This window comes from Actinia tenebrosa, unplaced genomic scaffold (assembly GCF_029948245.1).
Source record: "Actinia tenebrosa isolate PJP-AT-01 unplaced genomic scaffold, QUT_ActTen_1.0 PGA_scaffold5__44_contigs__length_20552954, whole genome shotgun sequence".
Taxonomy (NCBI): Eukaryota; Metazoa; Cnidaria; class Anthozoa; order Actiniaria; family Actiniidae; genus Actinia; species Actinia tenebrosa.
Window position 1 is genome coordinate 16,240,347 of NW_028292582.1, and position 15,138 is coordinate 16,255,484.

The 15,138-nt window shown below is 37.1% G+C and overlaps 1 long non-coding RNA gene across 1 annotated transcript; it reads right to left on the bottom strand.

Moving 5' to 3' along the window:
• Nucleotides 1-10,058: 10,058 nt before the first annotated feature.
• On the bottom strand, nucleotides 10,059-11,664 carry LOC116300561 (uncharacterized). The gene is made up of 3 exons (XR_004197631.2): nucleotides 11,584-11,664; nucleotides 10,867-11,012; nucleotides 10,059-10,310 (listed from the first exon to the last, which is right to left on the bottom strand). It is a non-coding gene; the product is annotated as an uncharacterized LOC116300561 (long non-coding RNA).
• Nucleotides 11,665-15,138: the final 3,474 nt, after the last annotated feature.

Genomic DNA, 15,138 nt, shown 5'->3' on the forward strand with positions numbered 1-15,138 from the left:
TATTGTTTTTGTTATTGTGTGTGTTTGTGTGGTGTGTGTTCATCCTCTTTTCCACTGAGATGTAGTGCATGATAGGCTTGATTAATGGATTTTATTTTTAGTTTGGAGACCAAAGGAGAAATCCTTCGGGACTTTTGATGTAGAGCCCAAGGGGTCAATTGCAAATGAATAGAGAGAGAACTCTAGATTACCCTCAAGGAAGAACTGGAGATTATTACACTTTATTAAAAAAATATGTTAGCATAATGTGATTATCCTAAATTAGAAATAATCAAATGAACAAAAGGTTTGAAGCTAAGCGAATAATCAGTCATACCACACAAGATCACTCTTATCCTGATACAACTGTTTATATAGAGTAGCTTCTAGCTTACTTCAGTTCACTCGCATCGTAATCTCAATTTATTCATTATTCAATTCAAAAAAAGATGTATTTTGACCAAGCTTCCGTGAGCCATCTAGCAGGGACACGTTATAAAACCACAAGAATGCATGGTTTTGTCTTCAATTTTAGCTTAATCTAATTTTATCTTTGTTTCGTCTGACCAAATTAATTTTAAGTAATGGATTTTACTTTAAAATGGTTACAAAACCCTAACTTAAGTAAACCAAGCTAATATTGCAGAGAATGAAAGGCAAGACACCAATTGACCGTATTAAATGGCGATGACTAAATTACATGATTCGGTTCGCCAAGAGAAGTATTTCTCAGCCCGCAAAATTCATTCTACCGGCTATATGTCCACAAACAATATATTTTTGTTTCTGATCAATAAATAGTATGAGAATTCCTAAAGCGCACAAAATCAGTTGGATTTTGTGTGTGTTTGTGTGTGTGTATGTGTGTGTGTATACCTTGTCATTGAAGTTTTTTTAGATGCCAAATCACGTTTCAGTTACTTTTTAATGACAAACTTTGCTTCCGCTTTTCTGTGAAAAGAACACGACCGTCTCAAAAAATTCTACCGAAATTTGAATACGAAATTTCACTCACAGCTTGAAATTTTATAAGTAATGAAATCGCCCATCCATATAACCATCCGAGACTGGTAAGCTCAATATATTGTCTCTCAAAAAAGAACTACTGAGTATTCCTTGTTGTATTCATCATGGATGTGATTATCCGTTCAAATACGAGATAAAGGAATTCATGAGAAGCAAAATAGAAGAAGAAACCTGCCCACAACAACCTTTTAAAACATATATCAAAATCGAAGATGAAGGAGATCAAATAGAAGTCAACTAAACAGCCCTTAAATTCACCTAAGCATCTTAGTGCTTCTATATTCTATTGCTAGTGTTGCCAGGCGCGTATTTCGCAAATCCTCATTCTCTCAAGTTAAAATATGTCACCAAGTCTAAAAGCTTGACTAAAATAATGACCCGCATTGTAGCTACTTACGTTATATCAAATATAGTAATTAATAATGAATGATGAATATGGTAAAGTTGAAATTCAGAATCATTTACCTTCAGTGAGTGACTATTTTCTACAAGGGAGCACATAACGAGTCAATGTATATAATGTCATGATGACAAAACCTAACGGTTGTCTATATGCATCAAGTTCTTGAGGACAGAGTTTCTCGAGGGTATGCCATAGTCTCATGGCAATGAATGTTCTGCATTGTGATTGGCTGATGATGAGGTATTCGACGTAAGTGCCATGGTCCTAATGGATATTTGCTCAAAGCCTCTTTTCAAACGTCGCGTATACAATAACATTCCGAACATCAGTGATTGAGTGGGAGGCTGTGTACAAAACTGTCAACCTGTGATTGGCAAACAATGAACCGCTAAGTAGTGGGCAGGGATATCTATACTCCAATAGCAGATATACAGCTAACTCTAACTACCACTGAAATTAATAATCCTATCTGTTTGTTCAGAATTTCAAACCCTTTTTTCGTCGAACATTTTTTGATGAAAACTAAAAATATCACCCATATCAATCTATTAACTACCATTTATATGCTAAAACAATTCCATAAGATGCAAGAACAATTCCTATATAGTATAGAATTGAACAGTTGTTGAATTGCAAAATTTTTGAATGTCAGTTTGGCGGAAGATAAATGTAAGATGATCATAATTATGTTCACGAGAAGGTATTGGTATTCTAGATGGATGTAATCTGATTATTTGACCAGGTCTTTACATATTCATCCCACCACATAAACCCAATTCAAACTACTAATACTGTATTATAGTGCACGGTCAGTGTTTGATCCTTTGTTTGATTTTGGCTATTTATTGTGATAAATAAACCGCAATCAGATGGAAACTTGCGTTTGTTTGGTGTTTGTGAAGAAAAGCTGGCTTGTTTCCCCCAAAGAGTCGCCCTTTATCACTTAAAAACAAGACGTGCCAATTTGTGTAATTTGAACGTCATTTTAGTGCTGATGACAAAATTAAGTCTACAAAAGCTTATCACCAAGCTACTAGTTATGTTTTGTTGTCACACAATAAGACAAAATAAGCTCTTCAAAGTAAGGAGTTTTTTGTACATTATTTCTTTGTACATCCTAAAAAATACTTTTTGTTCAACTCTTAAAAATTCCGTACAGTTTCATTGCAAGTAAATGAGCCTCATCAATAAAGCCCTTCAAAGCCTCAGCAGAACTCAACACAGTTAAATTTTGACTCCTCTCTCCATCATATTGCTAGTAAAACTGATCTACTGGTTGGCGAGGTTTCGCCGTGTAGCAATTTTTAAAACAACCCTACACTGATTGAAAGATCCATGTAATACAAGTCCGGGTTTTTTTTTCAGTACTAAATGTGTTAGTTTTGAATAATCAGCGAGAATGTGTGAGAAAGATGATATCCTGTTCAAAGTGTCAGGATCTTGGTTATTCTACAGTTTTATTCGATCAAAGTGACTCAGTTTCTTTCTTCTTCTTCTTCTTCTTCTTCTTCTTCTTCTTCAGTTTTTTTTTTGTTTTTGTTTTTGTTTTTTTTGTTTGTTTGTTTGTTTGTTTGTTTTAAGGGATGACTCTCAGTGTCACTGTGAAAGAACTACCAATAAATATTATTATGAAAAAAATAAATGCCATATAAGGAAGAACAAGCCAAGTAAGTAAACATTAAAAAATCAACAAATGTCAAAAGACAGCATTATTTCGGAACAAACGATTGAGATAAACGTGAATAAATGAAATTCAAAACAAAACCTAAAATGTCAGACTTCTCTACTGAAAATGATTAAAGGAGTCAATAGATCAAAAGGAATTGGGAACATCCCATTAGTCTGTCCCGTCTGTTGTTTAAAGATAAACACAGACATCCAATCACCTAAAGTCTTTCGCCAAACCAAGTATTAGGATGTTTATCTAATGTCTCCTTATGTCAACCGAGCTGTCCTAATTAATTGATTAGTATTCATCACGGCTGAGGAAATTGGAAAACAAATAATTAGAAAATATTCGTTCTAGCAAATACAGCAAACTCTTGTTATTTTTTCACTTTTGCCTCTGATTCTGCTCACAACATGCAGTCGACAGCAGCAGAAATAAATAAAGACTTTCCAATTGACTTAATTTTGTTCATAATTATGTAGACATAGTTATATATACGTGTATATATTGTTATTATATACGTATTCAGATATTTTGCCAGTATTTTGTTGTTATTTGTATTAAGGTACATATAATAGGCCTGGTAATATACAGTAAAGGTCGTCACGATGGATTTGAGTTGGTCAGCTGAATAGCAGAATCAGAGAATCTAGCAGTTCTGGCCTGGGAATCTAGATTGAGATATTCTTAGGTACAGCTTGTGAACTGAGTGTAGAAACGTTATCACCTCGATCAGATAACCATGGACCACCCTTCATTTCTATACTTCTTTTTTTTTAATGTTTAAATCAATGAACATTTCACACAAGTATTAAATTTTCAAACCTAACAAGCTGTAGACATCCTATAATAGCCAAGTCTTGCATGTACGATATATAAAGACTAGCTAAGAATACTAGTATGTGGCGATTTTCTTAGTAGACATGTATGTATTAAGGCCAATCAGATGCAGCTTGTTCAAATAATCGTCGGAAGAACACATGACACTGCCTTACTCAATATTGACAATAAAAGTAATTTTGAGATGAACGCTGGTCATTGCGAGAAATACTGAATTAAGATTTGGATGTAATTGTTTTGGCGAAAAGAACGTACGGACACACCTTTCCATTGGAATACAAGTAGATTAGCAAAAAATAACTTTTCTTGGATAACTTTTCTTGGATATTCAAGGAATGAACAAACCCAACCATATGAAAGATCACAGTGTGTTTGGATGTGAGAGGGCGCTCCAGTAGACAATACAAATTAACTTCAAATGATCAGGCTGCTATTCTCATCAACACTTAACGAATTAACTTTAACTGAAGCATTGTGAAATCGTTAAGGGTATAAATAATAGATCATTGTTCGTAATTACTTATATAAATATTAGAATTAGAACGCTGCGGGCGACAACTCCTAGTTTATGATATAAGATTTAGCTGCTTTCTTGTCACTTAGACAACGCGGTAATCTTATCCGAATGTACCCAATGTTAACTAAATATATTTACCTTGTGCGAAGAGCTGAGTTTACGTTATATTATATCAACAGTACCGTGAGACAACTAGTCATAAGGAAAGTAATTCTACGCGATAGGCATCGATGGTGCTCTCTTCAGATTCAAGTAATTGACATAGTGACTGTTGTCGTCGGAATTCTAATGAAAGCATAGCTAGATAATGAAACCATTAAGCGATATCACCAGGTCATCTAGCCCAGCTTACACGCTAAATTGAAATAACCAAAATCCTAATGCTAGAAAAATTAATTACAAATTAAGTCGATCATTTGAAAGTGTTATTGTATTCAGTCAGCTTGCTGTAATAAATTGAATCTAGCCAGAAGGTATTCTGTACTGTTTGACTATTCAAGCCTAAGACATCAGATCCGTGATCAGATATATCCTGTTAGAAAAGGTTTCCATCTTTGACAGTAAAAACCCTAGTAAAGACCCTAGGACTGATACAGTAGCCTTGTTTCGATAGTCTTGTAATGAAAAGGCTAAGTAGATCAGTAATGAGTATTTTTACTATTTACTTTCTGCTAAACATTTCATATACACCGGAATGTCATGGCGGCCTAGGTAAGAATGTTCCAGAGCTAAGCTAATCATTCCACTAGCTTTTCAAGAGGCTCAGAGTTGAAGAGTACCAAATAGCAGGAAATTGACTCGCATATTGATCACGATAAAATTAGTTCCAGTTGGAAAATTGCATTCCTTCTTCTATTTCTGTCTAACGCCCCTAGAGAATTGATACGTGTAGTACTTACACCTGTATATTTTCTTAGAAGAGATACAGTCGGATTTGGAATCTGTTACATTGCGATAAAAACCCAGCAATTATAGCCACAGGGTGAACCGTTTGATTGATTCCTTACAAATTGCTAGTTTTAATGGAAAGGTCATGTAGTTGATGCTTCGTTTTGCTGCATTTATCATTATGTATGCCACAGGTTTAATATTCTGAATCTTGTGCCTAGAAGAACCTAGATCATAATGACTACTAGGGGGCAGATCAGCCAACATTCTAGCGGAGGGGGGGGGGGGGGGCTAATTGAGTTTGTTCCGTCAACACAACGGAAAACAATAAAAAAGCATCTAATTCTTCAGTTCTTTTAATGACCAAGGGTTCTTGTATAGGCTAGCTATAGGAGGTCCTTAAGCCTATTTAGTTAACAAGTCATTTAGAGTTAATAACTCTGGTGTAATACAAATTAATGACGCCCTTATGACCAAGGCCATAAAAGGGCAGTCATGCTGTATATATTTCTAAAAATGAAAATAAATAAATAAAAAGAAGAGAAAAGACTCACAGAACTGTTCGATCAATAGATAGATTAAAGAATTATGATTGGTCAGGAGGAAAAAGAAAGAAAATACCGGATCTAATTTTAGACATATCCTAAGTTTAAGATCATATCATGGTTTGGCAGAAGTTAAGACTTCATTAAATGAAAAAAACATGAACGTTGGTGTCTTTATGTTTTAATTAGCTGTTAAGCCAAAAATAATAATAACTTTAACGAATAATGTTTTGTGGATTGCCGAGTACTTCTTCATTGCCTTGACTTTTTTCCATCTCTGTTTCGTCAATCTATGGATTTTACGAGCAACAATCATAATATGATATAGATTAAGGTCGTAATGATGAAATTATGAAGACACTTAAGCTTCTAATTCTTCGTCTCAACCCGTTTTCGGTCATCCTACTTAAGACGTACCGTATTTTTTAGCGATTTGCTTGACAGATGAGCTAAGCCGAGACAACTTGACGGTTTTAAATCAGTCGAATAGTTCACATGGTGTTGCTTTTTATTATCAGCCTGACCTCGATATCGATTTCAAATTGCCTAAAAATTCCATGAACAATTATTTCGAATACTAAAATTATAAATAAGGTCAAATCGCTACTATATATTTATTAAGTTATCACATTGAGTATCTTACTGTTTTAAATCATTACCGTTATAACTAGATATCCGTATGTTGTCTATGCTGATAGAAAGAGCTTTATTCATAAACCAACCCCTTATGAATGGCAATACATAAACGACAGCCTCATGAATGTGAATTTTTTTTCTAATTAAGTTACCTCTTCTATCCCCTGTAGGCGTGAACAGACTTCAAGTAAGTCTAAATTAATGAGGATCCATTACCAGACCTGTTATACGCCATAAATTCACTTATAAATTCACTGCTATTTGCGGTAAGCGATAAAAAAGATTTTTTTAAACCACCAAACCGGTAAGAATTTCTACCAAATTAGTAACCAAACTAAATCGCTCATGTCAAGTTTTCTTAATTTTCTGCGTATGGCGTCAAAACATTTAACTTCAAATACCATTCGTTTATCATTGGTTAATTGTTTTCGTATCTTTAACCTAATCTGTCGCTATCTTGAGTAGCTTCCCGTACCACAATCAGAAAATTGGAATAATTCAAACAATAATTAAAGCAACAGTTCATAAATGGGAAGATCTGATGTTCGAAGTCTTTTAACCGCTTTTAATTTAAAAAAGTATTTGTAGCTTAGGTACTGAGAAGGACACGATTTACTTTTGTCATCTGACCAAGATGCATCACTGTCAGTGGATAGAGCCTTGCTTTCCTTCTGGTTTGGCTAGACCTGAGGCTTTTTCGATTCGCTAAAAGAAATTATACCTGGCTAAATAAAATAAATAGTCGTTGTGTGTTGTTGTCCAAGTTGTGCAAGAGATGAGTAATGATTTTTAAAAGAGCCGTCAGTGACATGAATTGACCAGTTTAAAACTGAACGAACTAAAAGGAGTATATTACAAGCGAAAACATCTGATAAAAACACTGACATACCCTCTTATTGGTCAAAGTATTCCACTCAAATGGTACCAGGTTTATTGGAAGCTTCAGTACTTGCACAAAGACAATAGTCTCTTTTCTCGTAATTCGGTTAATACACTTGACTCATTTGTACAGGCTTAGCAAATCATTTGCAAAAGTCAACTGTGATGTATAGTTTAAAATCCCACGCACAGACTTTTCATGGTATTTGTCAATAGCTGACTTATAATCGAGGTTTAGATTGTGCAAATGAGCCTGTGGTCTTAAAAAACAGCGGTATGCATCGAGTGCGAAACATAGACAGAATCGGATGTGCGCTTATTTGAATTCGACTACAATTTGATGTGTTCGTGTTCGGCCACAAGACGAACATTTAAAACTTGTTCTCATCTATATATTTGACACCACACAACAATGATGATATGATAACATTTATGCGGAAAAACGTGTACTGACAGTAAAGCTTTACTTGCATGAACTTAGAACTTGTAATGGGTCATCAGTTGTTAGCTTATGTATTTAACTTAGGATTTTCAAGAAGTTTTGTTCTCACTTGCAATTTAAAAAAAAGGTGTTTAGCAAAGCTTTTACGTCTGCTCAAAAAGTCCTGAGTACCATAATACTACGTTGATTTTTATTGAAATTTGCCAAATTTAGCTGAGATATAGCTTAGTATAATCTTAGGCTGCTTATAAGTATTGAGAATATGACGCCATCAGGACGAAATCGAATGGCCGGCATTTTTAATTCTTTTTAATCATTTTTATCTTTTGAAGGAAAAAAGATATTTAGAAAAAGAAAGTGACATTTTACTTTATTATCCTTTGAAAGGTCTTTCAATCCTGGCAAAAAAATCAAGTCTGAAATTTGATCGTAATGGCACTTAAACGCGCGTAGTGTTGGGGCTTAAATTAAGGTAAATATCAGTACAAATAATATTTGATTTGTTCATTTGATATTCCTATGTTTGACCTTTTTTCATCTTACTTTAATCCATTTGTGAACATGGCTTTTTTCTTTATGCGTTTACCATTGAACTGGCTTTTATTGAACATAATTTTATCTCAAATTCCCACGGCACACAGATTCATATTTGTGCATCGAATGAGCCGGTTTTATCCCAAAAATATAATTTTAAGTGATGGAGGAGTAGAGATCCCAGGTCAATCGTGCGAAACCAGGGTTTGCGGGCACCCTAAATAGTGGGTGGGGATGAGATTGAAAATTATATGAAACTAGTATGGGAAAAAGTGGGGGCTAAGATTGGAAAACCTAAGAGACTAGTATGGGAAAAGATGGGAAAAGGGAAAAAGTGCGAAGAGGGAGGGGTTGAGATTGGAAAATATATGAAACTAGTATGAGTATGAGGAAAGGGAAAAAGTGTGTGTGTGGGAGGGAGGGTGGGGGGGGAGGGGGTAGAGATTGGAAAATATATGAAACTACTATGAGTATGGGAAAAGGGAAAAAGTGTGTGTGGGGGGGGGGGTGGGTAGAGATTGGAAAATATATGAAACTACTATGAGTATGGGAAAAGGGAAAAAGTGTGCGTGTGGGGGGTGGGGGTGGGTAGAGATTGGAAAATATATGAAACTACTATGAGTATGGGAAAAGGGAAAAAGTGGGGGGGGGGGGTGGGGGTGGGTAGAGATTGGAAAATATATGAAGCTACTATGAGTATGGGAAAAGGGAAAAAGTGTGTGTGTGTTTGGGGTGGGGGGGGGGGGGGGTGGGTGGGTAGAGATTGGAAAATATATCAAACTAGTATGAGTATGGCAAAAGGGAAAAAGGGGGGCTTAGATTGCAAAATATGAAACTATTATGGGAAAAGGGAAAAATTTAGGGGACGGGGCTGTAGCTCCCTTGCCCCTCCCCTCTGGAAACCCCGAAGCAATTCGGCACAATCTTAGAGTAGATCGAGTATCTAGCACTTTTATCTAAATTTTGGCTCCATGTGCCAACACCATTAAGAATACAGTCAATAAAATAACACTAGAAAGCCGTTGATTTTGGCAGTATTCCCACCGTTTCTTCCCATCAAGCACCGGGTTTTTTGGGCTGTTTTGGTTGATGTTGTATTTTTTTGTTGCTTTTAATTAAATGTGTAGGTATTTTTATTGGTGTGGGATTAAATACAACTCTGATTTAAGAAGATGTGGAAGACCTGGTCGGCCGAGTGGTCGATTCCTGACCCAGGCAATTGCGTTGTCCTTGAGATGCTTTACCTTAACGTGGCCTCACTTCACCCAGGTGTCATGATAAATGGGAACCAACGAATTGTTAGGGTAACTTGACGTGTTGGGGTATAACCTGCGATGGACTAGCATCCCATCCAGAGGAAGCAGCAATATACTTACTCGCTTCATGCTAAGGAAACCCGGGGTTAAGCGTCGGACTTTTTTTAAGAATTACTGAAACTTTCTCGTGGCACGCCATGGGATATCGTATTTGTCCCTATTTAATTAAAATACAGTTTCGAAGATGGGCTACTTGAAAAACCAATAAGCTGATAAAGTATTTGTTTGAGATAAATGTCAAGAAAAATAAACCAATAAAGCCTCTGCACTCAGTTACGTGTGGCAGCCATGACAGGAAGCACGACTATTTGGCTACCATCACGTGATGGTGCAAAGACTCTATATGGAAACAACATAAAAACTACAAATTGTATCAGGCAATACTAGTTTTTTAATGCGTGAATACGTCTCATTTTATTAATCATGTTGCATAGCCACATCATTACTTGTGATAACTAAACTCCACTTTATACGTTTTGACTTAGTTGTCGGCAGTACATTAACCTTGTTCCTGACTATTAGGACCTTTGAGTCTATATGTTTTTCATTGGGTGATAAAGCGGGCTTTTGGGATCCTGTGTCATTTCACCTCTCAGCTCAACGTCGTCAGGAATAACAAACTTGCTGGCGGTTTCTCTAGAATTAAAATTTTAAAAGGTTTATTAGATTTGGCATTAACATCACTGCTTGGAATATTCACAACATAGCCCTAACCTTCATACTGTAAAAGTTGATTTCTAAAACAAATTTATTGAATTTAAAAACAATTAGTATCTTGAAGAAACCTGAAATTCTACTGCAAATTTGGCATAGTTTCAGCAGCACACTTATTTACGAAAGTTGAGTCACATTTACTCCTTTCAATCACCTTGCAGCCCCTTTCTCGGGGGAATTTACCAATTAACAGCTAGGTTTATCTGATCAGAAGTATAACAGCCGTTCGAATGCATTTGATATGCATTAGTTTGGCTGTATATAAATAGTACTGAAACAAATAGAAAAGGAAAGGAAAGGAAAGAAAAGAAAAGAAGAGAAAAGAAAAGGAAGAAGGAAAAAGAATCGGATAAAGGCCTCATTTAGTATAACCCGAGGATCCGAACGTTACTTCCGTATGGGAATGAGTTCTTTTAAATAATTTTCGAAAGAAAAGTGGATGGCAAATGCAGGGCAAGTCAAAGACTGAGATACAAACCTCTTGATCTTGCTTTCACCACCGCAAACATTTGTTCTCTTATTTAGAAAAGTACATTTTGCTCCCATGGCATTGTCGCGGCTTATGATGACAAGAACGCAGAAAAATACCAATACTTTCATTTTGATCTGTTCACCCTTGATCACCTAAAACCATAACAAATAGACATGTTGCTCAGTTTTCAAAAACGGTTCCCGCGTCTACTTGCATTTCAGGCTATGGAAAGAAAACATGCATGCAGTCTACGGTAACCAAGACCCAACAATAGAAGTAACCTGGACTGAGTTTCATGATTGGTTCAAAAAGTATATGGGACTTTAAAAGAAAATAGATTGGTCTTCCCAAGTAATAAACCTAAACCTTACCTAATAAAAGATACGGTTCTGTACAAATAAGGGGGCAATCAAAAAGCAGCTTTTAATTGATACTGTATTACTTAAGAAATAAAGGTTTCGTTCAGCCCAAGAGACATAAAAGGTTTGACAACAGCTTTTGATAGAACCAAGATCTATAATACAAGATAGTTGTGAAATGAGGAATAGGTCAGTTCAAGTTATGGGTGATGCAAAGCAAAAATCAATTCCCACCAAGACATGACAAGACTACTAGAATACCTTACCAAATCAAGCTGGTTAACCTTAGGTTGACTACATGATGATACAAAATTAATGATAAATTATAAAAGTTGAAATAACAGCATCATTTCGAGATACCAACCTTAGTCTTTTTCTGAGGGTTGTTGTCTTTAGAAAGAGAACAAGACTAAAGTTGAGCATGCGTTCTTGTCTATTTATATGTTTTTTGCATTTCCCTTTGATAAAGATTCTTCGTGGCGGAAAAAGTATTCTCCCGAAATTCGGTTATCCTGTTCTATTCAATTGTTTCTCTTAGGAAGGAACAGCGCTAAACTAGATAGTAGATTGATAGTAGACTAGCTTATTCCACAACAAGTTCTAAAACAAAAAATAATGATGTTCTCAGGAATGACTACGGAACCGACATATTTTTTGCTAAAAACGAAATGGAAACGTTCTTCTGGACTGTTCCTCAATTAAAAGTTGCGAGACTGGCATAAAAGCCGGTTGGTCCATTTGCCTTTACCGGCACCTGAAGACAGGAGCGTATGATTGAGAGACTTCGAGTTAGACATTTCAATGTTCACAAAACAAGATAAAAGCTATTGAAACTGAGACGCTCGATTTCTCGACGATACCATACTGTTCACCGGCCGGCTTATGGTCTCTTGACTATGCTATCCACAGGTGGTTGAAAAACAACTGCGCAAATAAGCTATCCCTCTGTCAATGAAAATCGGAAGTGAAATTAAAGCGCAAAAAGATATAGGCACTTAAGAATTAAGTCACCTGGGCGGAAAGCTAAAATTGTACGGGAAATGCGGGCGGTATATTCGAAATTGTGGAAGAGTGACTGCGTGAACTAGAAAGTGATGGCTATGAAGAAAACTGGTGATTGAGTGGAGGAAATGTACCAGAACTTAAAGTTATATTATGAAATTTCGATTTATATGTGAAGTGGTTTTTCAATTGTTTAAAGCTGAGATATGCATACAAGGATATGTTGGTGGGGGAGGCGGGGTGGTTTAATGTGCGATAATGGACAAAAGCATGTTGCCTTTTCTTGCAGTCAAACAAGCTCGTGCGTTCCCATCGAGTTTGGAAGATATAACCTGCCTATTTTTTGAAGATTGATTTCACGTTTGTCTTTAAACTTACAAAAATGAAACGGAAATTGAAAATCTTAAATCAAGCCTCGATTTCAATCCTGTGATTTTTGAAAGATGATTTGGATGAAAGATGATGGGATATCTAGACACTCAAGTGAAAATACACACACAGCATCAGCTTCCCCGATTGGTCGCTCTCGGTAAAATGGGGCAACGCGCGCAACACAGTGGTATTCTCAAAATCACCCGGGGGATGTACTTTCTAAAATGTATTTACGGCTTAATGACCAACAGGTTTCTCAACCCAATTGATAAGGCAGTTGATAGAGATCGAATCAGAATTTAAAAGTTGATTTTGTGGTAGGGGGAAAAACGGAGAACCCGAAAGAAAAACCTTTGAAGCATAGAGGCAACTCTACTCGTGAACCCGGGTCACATTGGGGAGATTGAGGCGGCGTATTATTAGCAGCGCACGCTACCCTAGCCTCCTTCGCAGCCGTTCTTAGGGTCGTCTCGCAAAAGATGCGCTTTCAAGTTTCGTATTCAACGGATTCGTGTGGAAGGAAGGCCAATCCTTAAAGAAATGTTGCGTGACGACCCTAAGAACGGCTGAGAAGCTGGAGGCTAACGCTACCCGTACTCAGTTCTAATCCAGGAGCTAAAACAAAATGGCGGGGATCTGTTGACTTTCTTCAAACTGCCAAGAAGAACTCTAAGATATAGGTTTGAGAACTCCTCCATCGAGAAACACACCGTGACAGCAGACTTGTGTGCGATACAATATTCGAAAGAAAATCCATTATTTGCATAATAATATGATTAACGACGATCTTAAAGCGCAAGGGTTTTCCGGCCGGTTCTCCGGTTTTCCTCCCTCCTCAAAAATCAACTTCTAAATTCTAATTCGATCTTTGGGCTTTCACTTAGTTTGGAGCCTAGCTCTGTTGTGATTGTCCTACGCTGTGATACAACAGCGAAAAGCTTTGTAGATTTTTTTATTTTTTATTTTTTTAACCCACGATTGTAGAGTTTAATCTTGGTTTAGGCCTATTCCTAGATTAGCTCAATTGAGCTTTGGCCCAACACTGAACCCGGCCCTGACGTTTAACCCTCCGCTCAAAGAGGATGAAGATTCCAAGTTCCATCGCTATTGGGCATGGCCATATAAAGGATTCACCAAAAAAGAACTTAAGTAGTTCCCTTTGATAATCCCCAGACCCCTAAAGCGCACTTACAAGGACAGAGAGCGCAATTCAACTGATGGGAAAAGTCTGTGATGTAGCAGCATCCAAGCACGAGGAGGACAGTGGGCCGACTCCGAAGATGAGGTGATAAATTTGTGCTACTGAGTCAGAAGATCATGAAATATGGCTATGATTAACTACCTACACTCATATGACAAGTCTGGATCTAATTTTGATAAAGAGAACAGAATGTCAAACACAAATGATGACGGATAACCATGAAGATAACAGCGGCACTCAAACTGGCATTCCTAGGAGACCACCCGACGGTGCTTCCATTATCATGACATTTTTTATTGTGCATTTGTATTTGCTCTTATTAAGATTTGCACAAGAGAATATTCTCTTGGATTTGCATTAACAATTATTAATATGTATATTTATATATGTATATTTATAATATGTATATTTATAATATGTGCATTTTCTTGGAGGGGGAGTGCCATGGAGTGGTGACTCACGTCACTTGATGACCGGGCTACCTGTGCCTCAGAGAAAGTGTGTTTCGGCATATGCTATCCAGTCGGTATATACTTCATGACAGTATGCCATATAGTCGCCTGGCCATACATATATCATTATATAGCATTGACAAACAGTCCCTAGTACTGGTTTCCCTTGCACTGCTCAACTGTCCCTAGCCCTGTTCACCTGTCCCTAACACTCCCTGTCCCTAGCACTGATCGTCTGTCCCCATCTGACCCTAGCCCTGTTCACTTGTCCCTCAGTAGCACTGAACAACTGTCCCTAGCACTGATCACCTGACCCTAGCCCTGTTCACTTGTTCCTAGCACTGATCACCTGACCCTAGCCCTGTTCACTTGTCCCTAGCACTGATCACCTGACCTTAGCCCTGTTCACTTGTCCCTAGCACTGATCACCTGACCTTAGCCCTGTTCACTTGTTCCTAGCCCTGATCACCTGACCCTAGCACTGATCACATGACCCTAGCCCTGTTCACTTGTCCCTAGCACTGATCATCTGACCCTAGCCCTGTTCTCTTGTCTCTAATACTGATCATCTGTTCCTATCCCTGTTAGCTTGTCCCTAGCACTGATCATCTGACCCTAGCCCTGTTCACTTGTCCCTAGACCTGATCATCTGACCCTAGCCCTGTTAGATTGTCCCTAGCACTTGTTTACTTCTTAATTTGTATCATTATTAGAAAAACAGTTGATCAGTACTAGGGACAGGTGATCAGTGATAGGAAACCTATATTCATAACCGCCATGCATGTTTGTGCCCCTCAATAGATGGGGTATGAAGTTGGCGGTTACATACATTTCAACTAAATTAGTAAGGGAACTCCCACGATCTTGAGTACAATTTGGAATTTATAACAGA